The sequence below is a fragment of the Taudactylus pleione genome, unplaced genomic scaffold (assembly GCF_031769625.1).
Source record: "Taudactylus pleione unplaced genomic scaffold, aTauple2 ptg000134l, whole genome shotgun sequence".
Lineage (NCBI taxonomy): Eukaryota > Metazoa > Chordata > Amphibia > Anura > Myobatrachidae > Taudactylus > Taudactylus pleione.
In genome coordinates, this window is record NW_028284536.1 from 6,107,043 (window position 1) to 6,125,755 (window position 18,713).

An 18,713-nucleotide genomic window follows, 5' to 3' on the forward strand; every position below is an offset into this window, starting at 1 on the left:
CACAGAAACCCTATATGAGACATAAACAAACAACAGCTAAGAAACATTGATCTGGAAAGTTTCCTTGCCAAAGTTTATAAAGTCTCTAATCTGGACAGTTATTTTAGGATTTTTCGTTAATTAAAAGGAACACATTGCCATGTTCTTGTGATGAATCAACCCTTCTTGAGTTCTAAGCACTTCCATGAGCAGCAGAGTGGCGCAGCAGAAGCTTGCTGGGCCCATAACCCAGAGGTCGATGGATCGAAACCATCCTCTGCTATGTGCTATTTTGATTTATCAAATCTAAAATTGGAATTGCTATTTTGACTTTTTTGGTCTTTGCTTATAGTAGAAAATCCATTATCATCTTAACTCATTTTAATCGTATTTTGACAGAAGTGCTGTAGCAAAAAATCCACATAATGTCTTTACTTTACCCTATTACTTCTATGGTTATTGAGAAAAACAAACTACATTGACTCCAGAAGAGCAAATCAGGTGTTCTAACAAGTAATTTTTCAAAATCATCTTTCCAGCTTACACTTTGGTGATGCAATAAGACAATGATTTTGTAAGAAAAATCTTCAAACTTCAAAAAGTTTTTCTTAATTCCTTACCTTTGTACTGATAAGATAAGACCTGGTTTTAACATAACACAGGCTTTCACTTAAAAATGCTGCTAGGTTGCATTCTGCTGATTAGATATCACCAGGAACAACATTAACCTTCAGGTATTTTCTAAATGTTGAATAAATTGGCTTAAATCAAATTAAACTCACTTTAGAGATAATTGTTTCAGAGAAAGTCTTGAACCCTACCATAAAATAGGTAGTTTGACATGTTGACTTCTCTACCTAAAATTCCCCAAACTTTGACTAATAGAAGATTCTCGTCCCTGGGTGGGATTGAACCACCAACCTTCCGGTTAACAGCCAAACGCGCTAAGCAATTGCGCCACAGAGACCCTATGTGATACATAAACAAACAACACCTAAGAAAGATTGATCTGGAAAGTTTCCTTGCCAAAGTTTATAAAGTCTCTAATCTGGACAGTTATTTTAGGATTTTTCGTTAATTAAAAGGAACACATTGCCATGTTCTTGAGATGAATCAACCCTTCTTGAGTTCTAAGCACTTCCATGAGCAGCAGAGTGGCGCAGCGGAAGCGTGCTTGGCCCATAACCCAGAGGTTGATGGATCGAAACTCTGCTATGTGCTGTTTTCATTTATCAAATCTAAAATTGGGATTGCTATTTTGACTTTTTTGGTCTTTGCTTATAGTAGAAAATACATTATCATCTTAACTCATTTAAATCGTATTTTGACAGAAGTGCTGTAGCAAAAAACCCACATAATGTCTTTACTTTACCCTATTACTTCTATGGTTATTGAGAAAAACAAACTACATTGACTCCAGAAGAGCAAATCAGGTGTTCTAACAAGTAATTTATCAAAATCATCTTTCCAGCTTACACTTTAGTGATGCAATAAGACAATGATTTTGTAAGAAAAATCTTCAAACTTCAAAAAGTTTTTCTTAATTCCTTACCTTTGTACTGATAAGATAACACCTGGTTATAACATAACACAGGCTTTCACTTAAAAATGCTGCTGGGTTGCATTCTGTTGATTAGATATCACCAGGAACAACATTAACCTTCAGGTATTTTCTAAATGTTGAATAAATTGGCTTAAATCAAATTAAACTCACTTTAGAGATAATTGTTTCAGAGAAAGTCTTGAACCCTTCCTTAAAATAGGTAGTTTGACATGTTGACTTCTCTACCTAAAAATCCCCAAAACTTGATTAATAGAATATTCTCGTCCCTGGGTGGGATTGAACCACCAACATTCCAGTTAACAGCCGAACGCGCTAACCAATTGCGCCACAGAAACCCTATATGAGACATAAACAAACAACAGCTAAGAAACATTGATCTGGAAAGTTTCCTTGCCAAAGTTTATAAAGTCTCTAATCTGGACAGTTATTTTAGGATTTTTCGTTAATTAAAAGGAACACATTGCCATGTTCTTGTGATGAATCAACCCTTCTTGAGTTCTAAGCACTTCCATGAGTAGCAGAGTGGCGCAGCGGAAGCGTGCTGGGCCCATAACCCAAAGGTCGATGGATCAAAACCATCCTCTGCTATTTTCATTTATCAAATCTAAAATTGGGATTGCTATTTTGACTTTTTTGGTCTTTGCTTATAGTAGAAAATCCATTATCATCTTAACTCATTTTAATCGTATTTTGACAGAAGTGCTGTAGCAAAAAATCCACATAATGTCTTTAATTTACCCTATTACTTCTATGGTTATTGAGAAAAACAAACTACATTGACTCCAGAAGAGCAAATCAGGTGTTCTAACAAGTAATTTATCAAAATCATCTTTCCAGCTTACACTTTAGTGATGCAATAAGACAATGATTTTGTAAGAAAAATCTTCAAACTTCAAAAAGTTTTTCTTAATTCCTTACCTTTGTACTGATAAGATAACACCTGGTTATAACATAACACAGGCTTTCACTTAAAAATGCTGCTGGGTTGCATTCTGTTGATTAGATATCACCAGGAACAACATTAACCTTCAGGTATTTTCTAAATGTTGAATAAATTGGCTTAAATCAAATTAAACTCACTTTAGAGATAATTGTTTCAGAGAAAGTCTTGAACCCTTCCTTAAAATAGGTAGTTTGACATGTTGACTTCTCTACCTAAAAATCCCCAAAACTTGATTAATAGAATATTCTCGTCCCTGGGTGGGATTGAACCACCAACATTCCAGTTAACAGCCGAACGCGCTAACCAATTGCTCCACAGAAACCCTATATGAGACATAAACAAACAACAGCTAAGAAACATTGATCTGGAAAGTTTCCTTGCCAAAGTTTATAAAGTCTCTAATCTGGACAGTTATTTTAGGATTTTTCGTTAATTAAAAGGAACACATTGCCATGTTCTTGTGATGAATCAACCCTTCTTGAGTTCTAAGCACTTCCATGAGTAGCAGAGTGGCGCAGCGGAAGCGTGCTGGGCCCATAACCCAGAGGTCGATGGATCAAAACCATCCTGTGCTATTTTCATTTATCAAATCTAAAATTGGGATTGCTATTTTGACTTTTTTGGTCTTTGCTTATAGTAGAAAATCCATTATCATCTTAACTCATTTTAATCGTATTTTGACAGAAGTGCTGTAGCAAAAAATCCACATAATGTCTTTAATTTACCCTATTACTTCTATGGTTATTGAGAAAAACAAACTACATTGACTCCAGAAGAGCAAATCAGGTGATCTAACAAGTAATTTATCAAAATCATCTTTCCAGCTTACACTTTGGTGATGCAATAAGACAATGATTTTGTAAGAAAAATCTTCAGACTTCAAAAAGTTTTTCTTAATTCCTTACCTTTGTACTGATAAGATAACACCTGGTTATAACATAACAAAGGCTTTCACTTAAAAATGCTGCTAGGTTGCATTCTGCTGATTAGATATCACCAGGAACAACATTAACCTTCAGGTATTTTCTAAATGTTGAATAAATTGGCTTAAATCAAATTAAACTCACTTTAGAGATAATTGTTTCAGAGAAAGTCTTGAACCCTTCCTTAAAATAGGTAGTTTGACATGTTGACTTCTCTACCGAAAAATCCCCAAAACTTGATTAATAGAATATTCTCATCCCTGGGTGGGATTGAACCACCAACATTCCAGTTAACAGCCGAACGCGCTAACCAATTGCACCACAGAAACCCTATATGAGACATAAACAAACAACAGCTAAGAAACATTGATCTGGAAAGTTTCCTTGCCAAAGTTTATAAAGTCTCTAATCTGGACAGTTATTTTAGGATTTTTCATTAATTAAAAGGAACACATTGCTATGTTCTTGTGATGAATCAACCCTTCTTGAGTTCTAAGCACTTCCATGAGCAGCAGAGTGGCGCAGCGGAAGCGTGCTGGGCCCATAACCCAGAGGTCGATGGATCAAAACCATCCTCTGCTATGTGCTATTTTCATTTATCAAATCTAAAATTGGGATTGCTATTTTGACTTTTTTGGTCTTTGCTTATAGTAGAAAATCCATTATCATCTTAACTCATTTTAATCGTATTTTGACAGAAGTGCTGTAGCAAAAAATCCACATAATGTCTTTAATTTACCCTACTACATCTATGGTTATTGAGAAAAACAAACTACATTGACTCCAGAAGAGCAAATCAGGTGATCTAACAAGTAATTTATCAAAATCATCTTTCCAGCTTACACTTTGGTGATGCAATAAGACAATGATTTTGTAAGAAAAATCTTCACACTTCAAAAAGTTTTTCTTAATTCCTTACCTTTGTACTGATAAGATTACACCTGGTTTTAACATAACACAGGCTTCCACTTAAAAATGCTGCTAGGTTGCATTCTGCTGATTAGATATCACCAGGAACAACATTAACCTTCAGGTATTTTCTAAATGTTGAATAAATTGGCTTAAATCAAATTAAACTCACTTTAGAGATAATTGTTTCAGAGAAAGTCTTGAACCCTTCCTTAAAATAGGTAGTTTGACATGTTGACTTCTCTACCTAAAAATCCCCAAAACTTGATTAATAGAATATTCTCGTCCCTGGGTGGGATTGAACCACCAACATTCCAGTTAACAGCCGAACGCGCTAACCAATTGCGCCACAGAAACCCTATATGAGACATAAACAAACAACAGCTAAGAAACATTGATCTGGAAAGTTTCCTTGCCAAAGTTTATAAAGTCTCTAATCTGGACAGTTATTTTAGGATTTTTCGTTAATTAAAAGGAACACATTGCCATGTTCTTGTGATGAATCAACCCTTCTTGAGTTCTAAGCACTTCCATGAGTAGCAGAGTGGCGCAGCGGAAGCGTGCTGGGCCCATAACCCAGAGGTCGATGGATCAAAACCATCCTGTGCTATTTTCATTTATCAAATCTAAAATTGGGATTGCTATTTTGACTTTTTTGGTCTTTGCTTATAGTAGAAAATCCATTATCATCTTAACTCATTTTAATCGTATTTTGACAGAAGTGCTGTAGCAAAAAATCCACATAATGTCTTTAATTTACCCTATTACTTCTATGGTTATTGAGAAAAACAAACTACATTGACTCCAGAAGAGCAAATCAGGTGATCTAACAAGTAATTTATCAAAATCATCTTTCCAGCTTACACTTTGGTGATGCAATAAGACAATGATTTTGTAAGAAAAATCTTCAGACTTCAAAAAGTTTTTCTTAATTCCTTACCTTTGTACTGATAAGATAACACCTGGTTATAACATAACAAAGGCTTTCACTTAAAAATGCTGCTAGGTTGCATTCTGCTGATTAGATATCACCAGGAACAACATTAACCTTCAGGTATTTTCTAAATGTTGAATAAATTGGCTTAAATCAAATTAAACTCACTTTAGAGATAATTGTTTCAGAGAAAGTCTTGAACCCTTCCTTAAAATAGGTAGTTTGACATGTTGACTTCTCTACCGAAAAATCCCCAAAACTTGATTAATAGAATATTCTCATCCATGGGTGGGATTGAACCACCAACATTCCAGTTAACAGCCGAACGCGCTAACCAATTGCGCCACAGAAACCCTATATGAGACATAAACAAACAACAGCTAAGAAACATTGATCTGGAAAGTTTCCTTGCCAAAGTTTATAAAGTCTCTAATCTGGACAGTTATTTTAGGATTTTTCGTTAATTAAAAGGAACACATTGCTATGTTCTTGTGATGAATCAACCCTTCTTGAGTTCTAAGCACTTCCATGAGCGGCAGAGTGGCGCAGCGGAAGCGTGCTGGGCCCATAACCCAGAGGTCGATGGATCGAAACCATCCTCTGCTATGTGCTATTTTCATTTATCAAATCTAAAATTGGGATTGCTATTTTGACTTTTTTGGTCTTTGCTTATAGTAGAAAATCCATTATCATCTTAACTCATTTTAATCGTATTTTGACAGAAGTGCTGTAGCAAAAAATCCACATAATGTCTTTAATTTACCCTACTACATCTATGGTTATTGAGAAAAACAAACTACATTGACTCCAGAAGAGCAAATCAGGTGATCTAACAAGTAATTTATCAAAATCATCTTTCCAGCTTACACTTTGGTGATGCAATAAGACAATGATTTTGTAAGAAAAAGCTTCACACTTCAAAAAGTTTTTCTTAATTCCTTACCTTTGTACTGATAAGATAACACCTGGTTTTAACATAACACAGGCTTCCACTTAAAAATGCTGCTAGGTTGCATTCTGCTGATTAGATATCACCAGGAACAACATTAACCTTCAGGTATTTTCTAAATGTTGAATAAATTGGCTTAAATCAAATTAAACTCACTTTAGAGATAATTGTTTCAGAGAAAGTCTTGAACCCTTCCTTAAAATAGGTAGTTTGACATGTTGACTTCTCTACCTAAAAATCCCCAAAACTTGATTAATAGAATATTCTCGTCCCTGGGTGGGATTGAACCACCAACATTCCAGTTAACAGCCGAACGCGCTAACCAATTGCGCCACAGAAACCCTATATGAGACATAAACAAACAACAGCTAAGAAACATTGATCTGGAAAGTTTCCTTGCCAAAGTTTATAAAGTCTCTAATCTGGACAGTTATTTTAGGATTTTTCGTTAATTAAAAGGAACACATTGCTATGTTCTTGTGATGAATCAACCCTTCTTGAGTTCTAATCACTTCCATGAGCAGCAGAGTGGCGCAGCGGAAGCGTGCTGGGCCCATAACCCAGAGGTCGATGGATCGAAACCATCCTCTGCTATGTGCTATTTTCATTTATCAAATCTAAAATTGGGATTGCTATTTTGACTTTTTTGGTCTTTGCTTATAGTAGAAAATCCATTATCATCTTAACTCATTTTAATCGTATTTTGACAGAAGTGCTGTAGCAAAAAATCCACATAATGTCTTTAATTTACCCTACTACATCTATGGTTATTGAGAAAAACAAACTACATTGACTCCAGAAGAGCAAATCAGGTGATCTAACAAGTAATTTATCAAAATCATCTTTCCAGCTTACACTTTGGTGATGCAATAAGACAATGATTTTGTAAGAAAAAGCTTCACACTTCAAAAAGTTTTTCTTAATTCCTTACCTTTGTACTGATAAGATAACACCTGGTTTTAACATAACACAGGCTTCCACTTAAAAATGCTGCTAGGTTGCATTCTGCTGATTAGATATCACCAGGAACAACATTAACCTTCAGGTATTTTCTAAATGTTGAATAAATTGGCTTAAATCAAATTAAACTCACTTTAGAGATAATTGTTTCAGAGAAAGTCTTGAACCCTTCCTTAAAATAGGTAGTTTGACATGTTGACTTCTCTACCTAAAAATCCCCAAAACTTGATTAATAGAATTTTCTCGTCCCTGGGTGGGATTGAACCACCAACATTCCAGTTAACAGCCAAACGCGCTAACCAATTGCGCCACAGAAACCCTATATGAGACATAAACAAACAACAGCTAAGAAACATTGATCTGGAAAGTTTCCTTGCCAAAGTTTATAAAGTCTCTAATCTGGACAGTTATTTTAGGATTTTTCGTTAATTAAAAGGAACACATTGCCATGTTCTTGTGATGAATCAACCCTTCTTGAGTTCTAAGCACTTCCATGAGCAGCAGAGTGGCGCAGCGGAAGCGTGCTGGGCCCATAACCCAGAGGTCGATGGATCGAAACCATCCTCTGCTATGTGCTATTTTCATTTATCAAATCTAAAATTGGGATTGCTATTTTGACTTTTTTGGTCTTTGCTTATAGTAGAAAATCCATTATCATCTTAACTCATTTTAATCGTATTTTGACAGAAGTGCTGTAGCAATAAATCCACATAATGTCTTTAATTTACCCTATTACTTCTATGGTTATTGAGAAAAACAAACTACATTGACTCCAGAAGAGCAAATCAGGTGATCTAACAAGTAATTTATCAAAATCATCTTTCCAGCTTACACTTTGGTGATGCAATAAGACAATGATTTTGTAAGAAAAATCTTCACACTTCAAAAAGTTTTTCTTAATTCCTTACCTTTGTACTGATAAGATAACACCTGGTTATAACATAACAAAGGCTTTCACTTAAAAATGCTGCTAGGTTGCATTCTGCTGATTAGATATCACCAGGAACAACATTAACCTTCAGGTATTTTCTAAATGTTGAATAAATTGGCTTAAATCAAATTAAACTCACTTTAGAGATAATTGTTTCAGAGAAAGTCTTGAACCCTTCCTTAAAATAGGTAGTTTGACATGTTGACTTCTCTACCTAAAAATCCCCAAAACTTGATTAATAGAATATTCTCGTCCCTGGGTGGGGTTGAACCACCAACATTCCAGTTAACAGCCGAACGCGCTAACCAATTGCGCCACAAAAACCCTATATGAGACATAAACAAACAGCAGCTAAGAAACATTGATCTGGAAAGTTTCCTTGCCAAAGTTTATAAAGTCTCTAATCTGGACAGTTATTTTAGGATTTTTCGTTAATTAAAAGGAACACATTGCCATGTTCTTGTGATGAATCAACCCTTCTTGAGTTCTAAGCACTTCCATGAGCAGCAGAGTGGCGCAGCGGAAGCGTGCTGGGCCCATAACCCAGAGGTCGATGGATCGAAACCATCCTCTGCTATGTGCTATTTTCATTTATCAAATCTAAAATTGGGATTGCTATTTTGACTTTTTTGGTCTTTGCTTATAGTAGAAAATCCATTATCATCTTAACTCATTTTAATCGTATTTTGACAGAAGTGCTGTAGCAAAAAATCCACATAATGTCTTTAATTTACCCTATTACTTCTATGGTTATTGAGAAAAACAAACTACATTGACTCCAGAAGAGCAAATCAGGTCATCTAACAAGTAATTTATCAAAATCATCTTTCCAGCTTACACTTTGGTGATGCAATAAGACAATGATTTTGTAAGAAAAATCTTCACACTTCAAAAAGTTTTTCTTAATTCCTTACCTTTGTACTGATAAGATAACACCTGGTTATAACATAACACAGGCTTTCACTTAAAAATGCTGCTAGTTTGCATTCTGCTGATTAGATATCACCAGGAACAACATTAACCTTCAGGTATTTTCTAAATGTTGAATAAATTGGCTTAAATCAAATTAAACTCACTTTAGAGATAATTGTTTCAGAGAAAGTCTTGAACCCTTCCTTAAAATAGGTAGTTTGACATGTTGACTTCTCTACCTAAAAATCCCCAAAATTTGATTAATAGAATATTCTCGTCCCTGGGTGGGATTGAACCACCAACATTCCAGTTAACAGCCGAACGCGCTAACCAATTGCGCCACAGAAACCCTATATGAGACATAAACAAACAACAGCTAAGAAACATTGATCTGGAAAGTTTCCTTGCCAAAGTTTATAAAGTCTCTAATCTGGACAGTTATTTTAGGATTTTTCGTTAATTAAAAGGAACACACTGCCATGTTCTTGTGATGAATCAACCCTTCTTGAGTTCTAAGCACTTCCATGAGCAGCAGAGTGGCGCAGTGGAAGCGTGCTGGGCCCATAACCCAGAAGTCGATGGATCGAAACCATCCTCTGCTATGTGCTATTTTCATTTATCAAATTTAAAATTGGAATTGCTATTTTGACTTTTTTGGTCTTTGCTTATAGTAGAAAATCCATTATTATCTTAACTCATTTTAATCGTATTTTGACAGAAGTGCTGTAGCAAAAAATCCACATAATGTCTTTACTTTACCCTATTACTTCTATGGTTATTGAGAAAAACAAACTACATTGACTCCAGAAGAGCAAATCAGGTGATCTAACAAGTAATTTATCAAAATCATCTTTCCAGCTTACACTTTGGTGATGCAATAAGACAATGATTTTGTAAGAAAAAGCTTCACACTTCAAAAAGTTTTTCTTAATTCCTTACCTTTGTACTGATAAGATAACACCTGGTTTTAACATAACACAGGCTTCCACTTAAAAATGCTGCTAGGTTGCATTCTGCTGATTAGATATCACCAGGAACAACATTAACCTTCAGGTATTTTCTAAATGTTGAATAAATTGGCTTAAATCAAATTAAACTCACTTTAGAGATAATTGTTTCAGAGAAAGTCTTGAACCCTTCCTTAAAATAGGTAGTTTGACATGTTGACTTCTCTACCTAAAAATCCCCAAAACTTGATTAATAGAATTTTCTCGTCCCTGGGTGGGATTGAACCACCAACATTCCAGTTAACAGCCAAACGCGCTAACCAATTGCGCCACAGAAACCCTATATGAGACATAAACAAACAACAGCTAAGAAACATTGATCTGGAAAGTTTCCTTGCCAAAGTTTATAAAGTCTCTAATCTGGACAGTTATTTTAGGATTTTTCGTTAATTAAAAGGAACACATTGCCATGTTCTTGTGATGAATCAACCCTTCTTGAGTTCTAAGCACTTCCATGAGCAGCAGAGTGGCGCAGCGGAAGCGTGCTGGGCCCATAACCCAGAGGTCGATGGATCGAAACCATCCTCTGCTATGTGCTATTTTCATTTATCAAATCTAAAATTGGGATTGCTATTTTGACTTTTTTGGTCTTTGCTTATAGTAGAAAATCCATTATCATCTTAACTCATTTTAATCGTATTTTGACAGAAGTGCTGTAGCAATAAATCCACATAATGTCTTTAATTTACCCTATTACTTCTATGGTTATTGAGAAAAACAAACTACATTGACTCCAGAAGAGCAAATCAGGTGATCTAACAAGTAATTTATCAAAATCATCTTTCCAGCTTACACTTTGGTGATGCAATAAGACAATGATTTTGTAAGAAAAATCTTCACACTTCAAAAAGTTTTTCTTAATTCCTTACCTTTGTACTGATAAGATAACACCTGGTTATAACATAACAAAGGCTTTCACTTAAAAATGCTGCTAGGTTGCATTCTGCTGATTAGATATCACCAGGAACAACATTAACCTTCAGGTATTTTCTAAATGTTGAATAAATTGGCTTAAATCAAATTAAACTCACTTTAGAGATAATTGTTTCAGAGAAAGTCTTGAACCCTTCCTTAAAATAGGTAGTTTGACATGTTGACTTCTCTACCTAAAAATCCCCAAAACTTGATTAATAGAATATTCTCGTCCCTGGGTGGGGTTGAACCACCAACATTCCAGTTAACAGCCGAACGCGCTAACCAATTGCGCCACAAAAACCCTATATGAGACATAAACAAACAGCAGCTAAGAAACATTGATCTGGAAAGTTTCCTTGCCAAAGTTTATAAAGTCTCTAATCTGGACAGTTATTTTAGGATTTTTCGTTAATTAAAAGGAACACATTGCCATGTTCTTGTGATGAATCAACCCTTCTTGAGTTCTAAGCACTTCCATGAGCAGCAGAGTGGCGCAGCGGAAGCGTGCTGGGCCCATAACCCAGAGGTCGATGGATCGAAACCATCCTCTGCTATGTGCTATTTTCATTTATCAAATCTAAAATTGGGATTGCTATTTTGACTTTTTTGGTCTTTGCTTATAGTAGAAAATCCATTATCATCTTAACTCATTTTAATCGTATTTTGACAGAAGTGCTGTAGCAAAAAATCCACATAATGTCTTTAATTTACCCTATTACTTCTATGGTTATTGAGAAAAACAAACTACATTGACTCCAGAAGAGCAAATCAGGTGATCTAACAAGTAATTTATCAAAATCATCTTTCCAGCTTACACTTTGGTGATGCAATAAGACAATGATTTTGTAAGAAAAATCTTCACACTTCAAAAAGTTTTTCTTAATTCCTTACCTTTGTACTGATAAGATAACACCTGGTTATAACATAACACAGGCTTTCACTTAAAAATGCTGCTAGTTTGCATTCTGCTGATTAGATATCACCAGGAACAACATTAACCTTCAGGTATTTTCTAAATGTTGAATAAATTGGCTTAAATCAAATTAAACTCACTTTAGAGATAATTGTTTCAGAGAAAGTCTTGAACCCTTCCTTAAAATAGGTAGTTTGACATGTTGACTTCTCTACCTACAAATCCCCAAAATTTGATTAATAGAATATTCTCGTCCCTGGGTGGGATTGAACCACCAACATTCCAGTTAACAGCCGAACGCGCTAACCAATTGCGCCACAGAAACCCTATATGAGACATAAACAAACAACAGCTAAGAAACATTGATCTGGAAAGTTTCCTTGCCAAAGTTTATAAAGTCTCTAATCTGGACAGTTATTTTAGGATTTTTCGTTAATTAAAAGGAACACACTGCCATGTTCTTGTGATGAATCAACCCTTCTTGAGTTCTAAGCACTTCCATGAGCAGCAGAGTGGCGCAGTGGAAGCGTGCTGGGCCCATAACCCAGAAGTCGATGGATCGAAACCATCCTCTGCTATGTGCTATTTTCATTTATCAAATTTAAAATTGGAATTGCTATTTTGACTTTTTTGGTCTTTGCTTATAGTAGAAAATCCATTATTATCTTAACTCATTTTAATCGTATTTTGACAGAAGTGCTGTAGCAAAAAATCCACATAATGTCTTTACTTTACCCTATTACTTCTATGGTTATTGAGAAAAACAAACTACATTGACTCCAGAAGAGCAAATCAGGTGTTCTAACAAGTAATTTTTCAAAATCATCTTTCCAGCTTACACTTTGGTGATGCAATAAGACAATGATTTTGTAAGAAAAATCTTCAAACTTCAAAAAGTTTTTCTTAATTCCTTACCTTTGTACTGATAAGATAAGACCTGGTTTTAACATAACACAGGCTTTCACTTAAAAATGCTGCTAGGTTGCATTCTGCTGATTAGATATCACCAGGAACAACATTAACCTTCAGGTATTTTCTAAATGTTGAATAAATTGGCTTAAATCAAATTAAACTCACTTTAGAGATAATTGTTTCAGAGAAAGTCTTGAACCCTACCATAAAATAGGTAGTTTGACATGTTGACTTCTCTACCTAAAATTCCCCAAAATTTGACTAATAGAAGATTCTCGTCCCTGGGTGGGATTGAACCACCAACCTTCCGGTTAACAGCCAAACGCGCTAAGCAATTGCGCCACAGAGACCCTATGTGATACATAAACAAACAACACCTAAGAAAGATTGATCTGGAAAGTTTCCTTGCCAAAGTTTATAAAGTCTCTAATCTGGACAGTTATTTTAGGATTTTTCGTTAATTAAAAGGAACACATTGCCATGTTCTTGAGATGAATCAACCCTTCTTGAGTTCTAAGCACTTCCATGAGCAGCAGAGTGGCGCAGCGGAAGCGTGCTTGGCCCATAACCCAGAGGTTGATGGATCGAAACTCTGCTATGTGCTGTTTTCATTTATCAAATCTAAAATTGGGATTGCTATTTTGACTTTTTTGGTCTTTGCTTATAGTAGAAAATCCATTATCATCTTAACTCATTTAAATCGTATTTTGACAGAAGTGCTGTAGCAAAAAACCCACATAATGTCTTTACTTTACCCTATTACTTCTATGGTTATTGAGAAAAACAAACTACATTGACTCCAGAAGAGCAAATCAGGTGTTCTAACAAGTAATTTATCAAAATCATCTTTCCAGCTTACACTTTAGTGATGCAATAAGACAATGATTTTGTAAGAAAAATCTTCAAACTTCAAAAAGTTTTTCTTAATTCCTTACCTTTGTACTGATAAGATAACACCTGGTTATAACATAACACAGGCTTTCACTTAAAAATGCTGCTAGGTTGCATTCTGCTGATTAGATATCACCAGGAACAACATTAACCTTCAGGTATTTTCTAAATGTTGAATAAATTGGCTTAAATCAAATTAAACTCACTTTAGAGATAATTGTTTCAGAGAAAGTCTTGAACCCTTCCTTAAAATAGGTAGTTTGACATGTTGACTTCTCTACCTAAAAATCCCCAAAACTTGATTAATAGAATATTCTCGTCCCTGGGTGGGATTGAACCACCAACATTCCAGTTAACAGCCGAACGCGCTAACCAATTGCGCCACAGAAACCCTATATGAGACATAAACAAACAACAGCTAAGAAACATTGATCTGGAAAGTTTCCTTGCCAAAGTTTATAAAGTCTCTAATCTGGACAGTTATTTTAGGATTTTTCGTTAATTAAAAGGAACACATTGCCATGTTCTTGTGATGAATCAACCCTTCTTGAGTTCTAAGCACTTCCATGAGTAGCAGAGTGGCGCAGCGGAAGCGTGCTGGGCCCATAACCCAGAGGTCGATGGATCAAAACCATCCTCTGCTATGTGCTATTTTCATTTATCAAATCTAAAATTGGGATTGCTATTTTGACTTTTTTGGTCTTTGCTTATAGTAGAAAATCCATTATCATCTTAACTCATTTTAATCGTATTTTGACAGAAGTGCTATAGCAAAAAATCCACATAATGTCTTTAATTTACCCTATTACTTCTATGGTTATTGAGAAAAACAAACTACATTGACTCCAGAAGAGCAAATCAGGTGATCTAACAAGTAATTTATCAAAATCATCTTTCCAGCTTACACTTTGGTGATGCAATAAGACAATGATTTTGTAAGAAAAATCTTCAGACTTCAAAAAGTTTTTCTTAATTCCTTACCATTGTACTGATAAGATAACACCTGGTTATAATATAACAAAGGCTTTCACTTAAAAATGCTGCTAGGTTGCATTCTGCTGATTAGATATCACCAGGAACAACATTAACCTTCAGGTATTTTCTAAATGTTGAATAAATTGGCTTAAATCAAATTAAACTCACTTTAGAGATAATTGTTTCAGAGAAAGTCTTGAACCCTTCCTTAAAATAGGTAGTTTGACATGTTGACTTCTCTACCGAAAAATCCCCAAAACTTGATTAATAGAATATTCTCGTCCCTGGGTGGGATTGAACCACCAACATTCAAGTTAACAGCCAAACGCGCTAACCAATTGCGCCACAGAAACCCTATATGAGACATAAACAAACAACAGCTAAGAAACATTGATCTGGAAAGTTTCCTTGCCAAAGTTTATAAAGTCTCTAATCTGGACAGTTATTTTAGGATTTTTCGTTAATTAAAAGGAACACATTGCTATGTTCTTGTGATGAATCAACCCTTCTTGAGTTCTAAGCACTTCCATGAGCAGCAGAGTGGTGCAGCGGAAGCGTGCTGGGCCCATAACCCCGAGGTCGATGGATCGAAACCATCCTCTGCTATGTGCTATTTTCATTTATCAAATCTAAAATTGGGATTGCTATTTTGACTTTTTTGGTCTTTGCTTATAGTAGAAAATCCATTATCATCTTAACTCATTTTAATCGTATTTTGACAGAAGTGCTGTAGCAAAAAATCCACATAATGTCTTTAATTTACCCTATTACATCTATGGTTATTGAGAAAAACAAACTACATTGACTCCAGAAGAGCAAATCAGGTGATCTAACAAGTAATTTATCAAAATCATCTTTCCAGCTTACACTTTGGTGATGCAATAAGACAATGATTTTGTAAGAAAAATCTTCACACTTCAAAAAGTTTTTCTTAATTCCTTACCTTTGTACTGATAAGATAACACCTGGTTTTAACATAACACAGGCTTCCACTTAAAAATGCTGCTAGGTTGCATTCTGCTGATTAGATATCACCAGGAACAACATTAACCTTCAGGTATTTTCTAAATGTTGAATAAATTGGCTTAAATCAAATTAAACTCACTTTAGAGATAATTGTTTCAGAGAAAGTCTTGAACCCTTCCTTAAAATAGGTAGTTTGACATGTTGACTTCTCTACCTAAAAAACCCCAAAACTTGATTAATAGAATATTCTCGTCCCTGGGTGGGATTGAACCACCAACATTCCAGTTAACAGCCAAACGCGCTAACCAATTGTGCCACAGAAACCCTATATGAGACATAAACAAACAACAGCTAAGAAACATTGATCTGGAAAGTTTCCTTGCCAAAGTTTATAAAGTCTCTAATCTGGACAGTTATTTTAGGATTTTTCATTAATTAAAAGGAACACATTGCCATGTTCTTGTGATGAATCAACCCTTCTTGAGTTCTAAGCACTTCCATGAGCAGCAGAGTGGCGCAGCGGAAGCGTGCTGGGCCCATAACCCAGAGGTCGATGGATCGAAACCATCCTCTGCTATGTGCTATTTTCATTTATCAAATCTAAAATTGGGATTGCTATTTTGACTTTTTTGGTCTTTGCTTATAGTAGAAAATCCATTATCATCTTAACTCATTTAAATCGTATTTTGACAGAAGTACTGTAGCAAAAAACCCACATAATGTCTTTACTTTACCCTATTACTTCTATGGTTATTGAGAAAAACAAACTACATTGACTCCAGAAGAGCAAATCAGGTGTTCTAACAAGTAATTTATCAAAATCATCTTTCCAGCTTACACTTTAGTGATGCAATAATACAATGATTTTGTAAGAAAAATCTTCAAACTTCAAAAAGTTTTTCTTAATTCCTTACCTTAGTACTGATAAGATAACACCTGGTTATAACATAACACAGGCTTTCACTTAAAAATGCTGCTAGGTTGCATTCTGCTGATTAGATATCACCAGGAACAACATTAACCTTCAGGTATTTTCTAAATGTTGAATAAATTGGCTTAAATCAAATTAAACTCACTTTAGAGATAACTGTTTCAGAGAAAGTCTTGAACCCTAACATAAAATAGGTAGTTTGACATGTTGACTTCTCTACCTAAAATTCCCCAAAATTTGACTAATAAAAGATTCTCGTCCCTGGGTGGGATTGAACCACCAACCTTCCGGTTAACAGCCGAACACGCTAACCAATTGCGCCACAGAGACCCTATATGAGACATAAACAAACAACTGCAAAAAAAGATTGATCTGGAAAGTTTCCTTGCCAAAGTTTATAAAGTCTCTAATCTGGACAGTTATTTTAGGATTTTTCGTTAATTAAAAGGAACACATTGCCATGTTCTTGTGATGAATCAATCCTTCTTGAGTTCTAAGCACTTCCATGAGCAGCAGAGTGGTGCAGCAGAAGCTTGCTGGGCCCATAACCCAGAGGTCGATGGATCGAAACCATCCTCTGCTATGTGCTATTTTGATTTATCAAATCTAAAATTGGAATTGCTATTTTGACTTTTTTGGTCTTTGCTTATAGTAGAAAATCCATTATCATCTTAACTAATTTTAATCATATTTTGACAGAAGTGCTGTAGCAAAAAATCCACTTAATGTCTTTACTTTACCCTATTACTTCTATGGTTATTGAGAAAAACAAACTACATTGACTCCAGAAGAGCAAATCAGGTGTTCTAACAAGTAATTTTTCAAAATCATCTTTCCAGCTTACACTTTGGTGATGCAATAAGACAATGATTTTGTAAGAAAAATCTTCAAACTTCAAAAAGTTTTTCTTAATTCCTTACCTTTGTACTGATAAGATAAGACCTGGTTTTAACATAACACAGGCTTTCACTTAAAAATGCTGCTAGGTTGCATTCTGCTGATTAGATATCACCAGGAACAACATTAACCTTCAGGTATTTTCTAAATGTTGAATAAATTGGCTTAAATCAAATTAAACTCACTTTAGAGATAATTGTTTCAGAGAAAGTCTTGAACCCTACCATAAAATAGGTAGTTTGACATGTTGACTTCTCTACCTAAAATTCCCCAAAATTTGACTAATAGAAGATTCTCGTCCCTGGGTGGGATTGAACCACCAACCTTCCGGTTAACAGCCAAACGCGCTAAGCAATTGCGCCACAGAGACCCTATGTGATACATAAACAAACAACACCTAAGAAAGATTGATCTGGAAAGTTTCCTTGCCAAAGTTTATAAAGTCTCTAATCTGGACAGTTATTTTAGGATTTTTCGTTAATTAAAAGGAACACATTGCCATGTTCTTGAGATGAATCAACCCTTCTTGAGTTCTAAGCACTTCCATGAGCAGCAGAGTGGCGCAGCGGAAGCGTGCTTGGCCCATAACCCAGAGGTTGATGGATCGAAACTCTGCTATGTGCTGTTTTCATTTATCAAATCTAAAATTGGGATTGCTATTTTGACTTTTTTGGTCTTTGCTTATAGTAGAAAATCCATTATCATCTTAACTCATTTAAATCGTATTTTGACAGAAGTGCTGTAGCAAAAAACCCACATAATGTCTTTACTTTACCCTATTACTTCTATGGTTATTGAGAAAAACAAACTACATTGACTCCAGAAGAGCAAATCAGGTGTTCTAACAAGTAATTTATCAAAATCATCTTTCCAGCTTACACTTTAGTGATGCAATAAGACAATGATTTTGTAAGAAAAATCTTCAAACTTCAAAAAGTTTTTCTTAATTCCTTACCTTTGTACTGATAAGATAACACCTGGTTATAACATAACACAGGCTTTCACTTAAAAATGCTGCTAGGTTGCATTCTGCTGATTAGATATCACCAGGAACAACATTAACCTTCAGGTATTTTCTAAATGTTGAATAAATTGGCTTAAATCAAATTAAACTCACTTTAGAGATAACTGTTTCAGAGAAAGTCTTGAACCCTAACATAAAATAGGTAGTTTGACATGTTGACTTCTCTACCTAAAATTCCCCAAAATTTGACTAATAAAAGATTCTCGTCCCTGGGTGGGATTGAACCACCAACCTTCCGGTTAACAGCCGAACACGCTAACCAATTGCGCCACAGAGAC

General features: G+C 35.1%; 2 non-coding genes across 2 annotated transcripts; both read right to left on the minus strand.

Annotated features, from left to right (window-relative positions):
* Nucleotides 1-16,770: 16,770 nt before the first annotated feature.
* Nucleotides 16,771-16,844, minus strand: TRNAN-GUU (transfer RNA asparagine (anticodon GUU)). Its single transcript has one exon. It is a non-coding gene; the product is annotated as a tRNA-Asn (tRNA).
* Nucleotides 16,845-18,639: 1,795 nt separating this feature from the next.
* Nucleotides 18,640-18,713, minus strand: TRNAN-GUU (transfer RNA asparagine (anticodon GUU)). Its single transcript has one exon. It is a non-coding gene; the product is annotated as a tRNA-Asn (tRNA).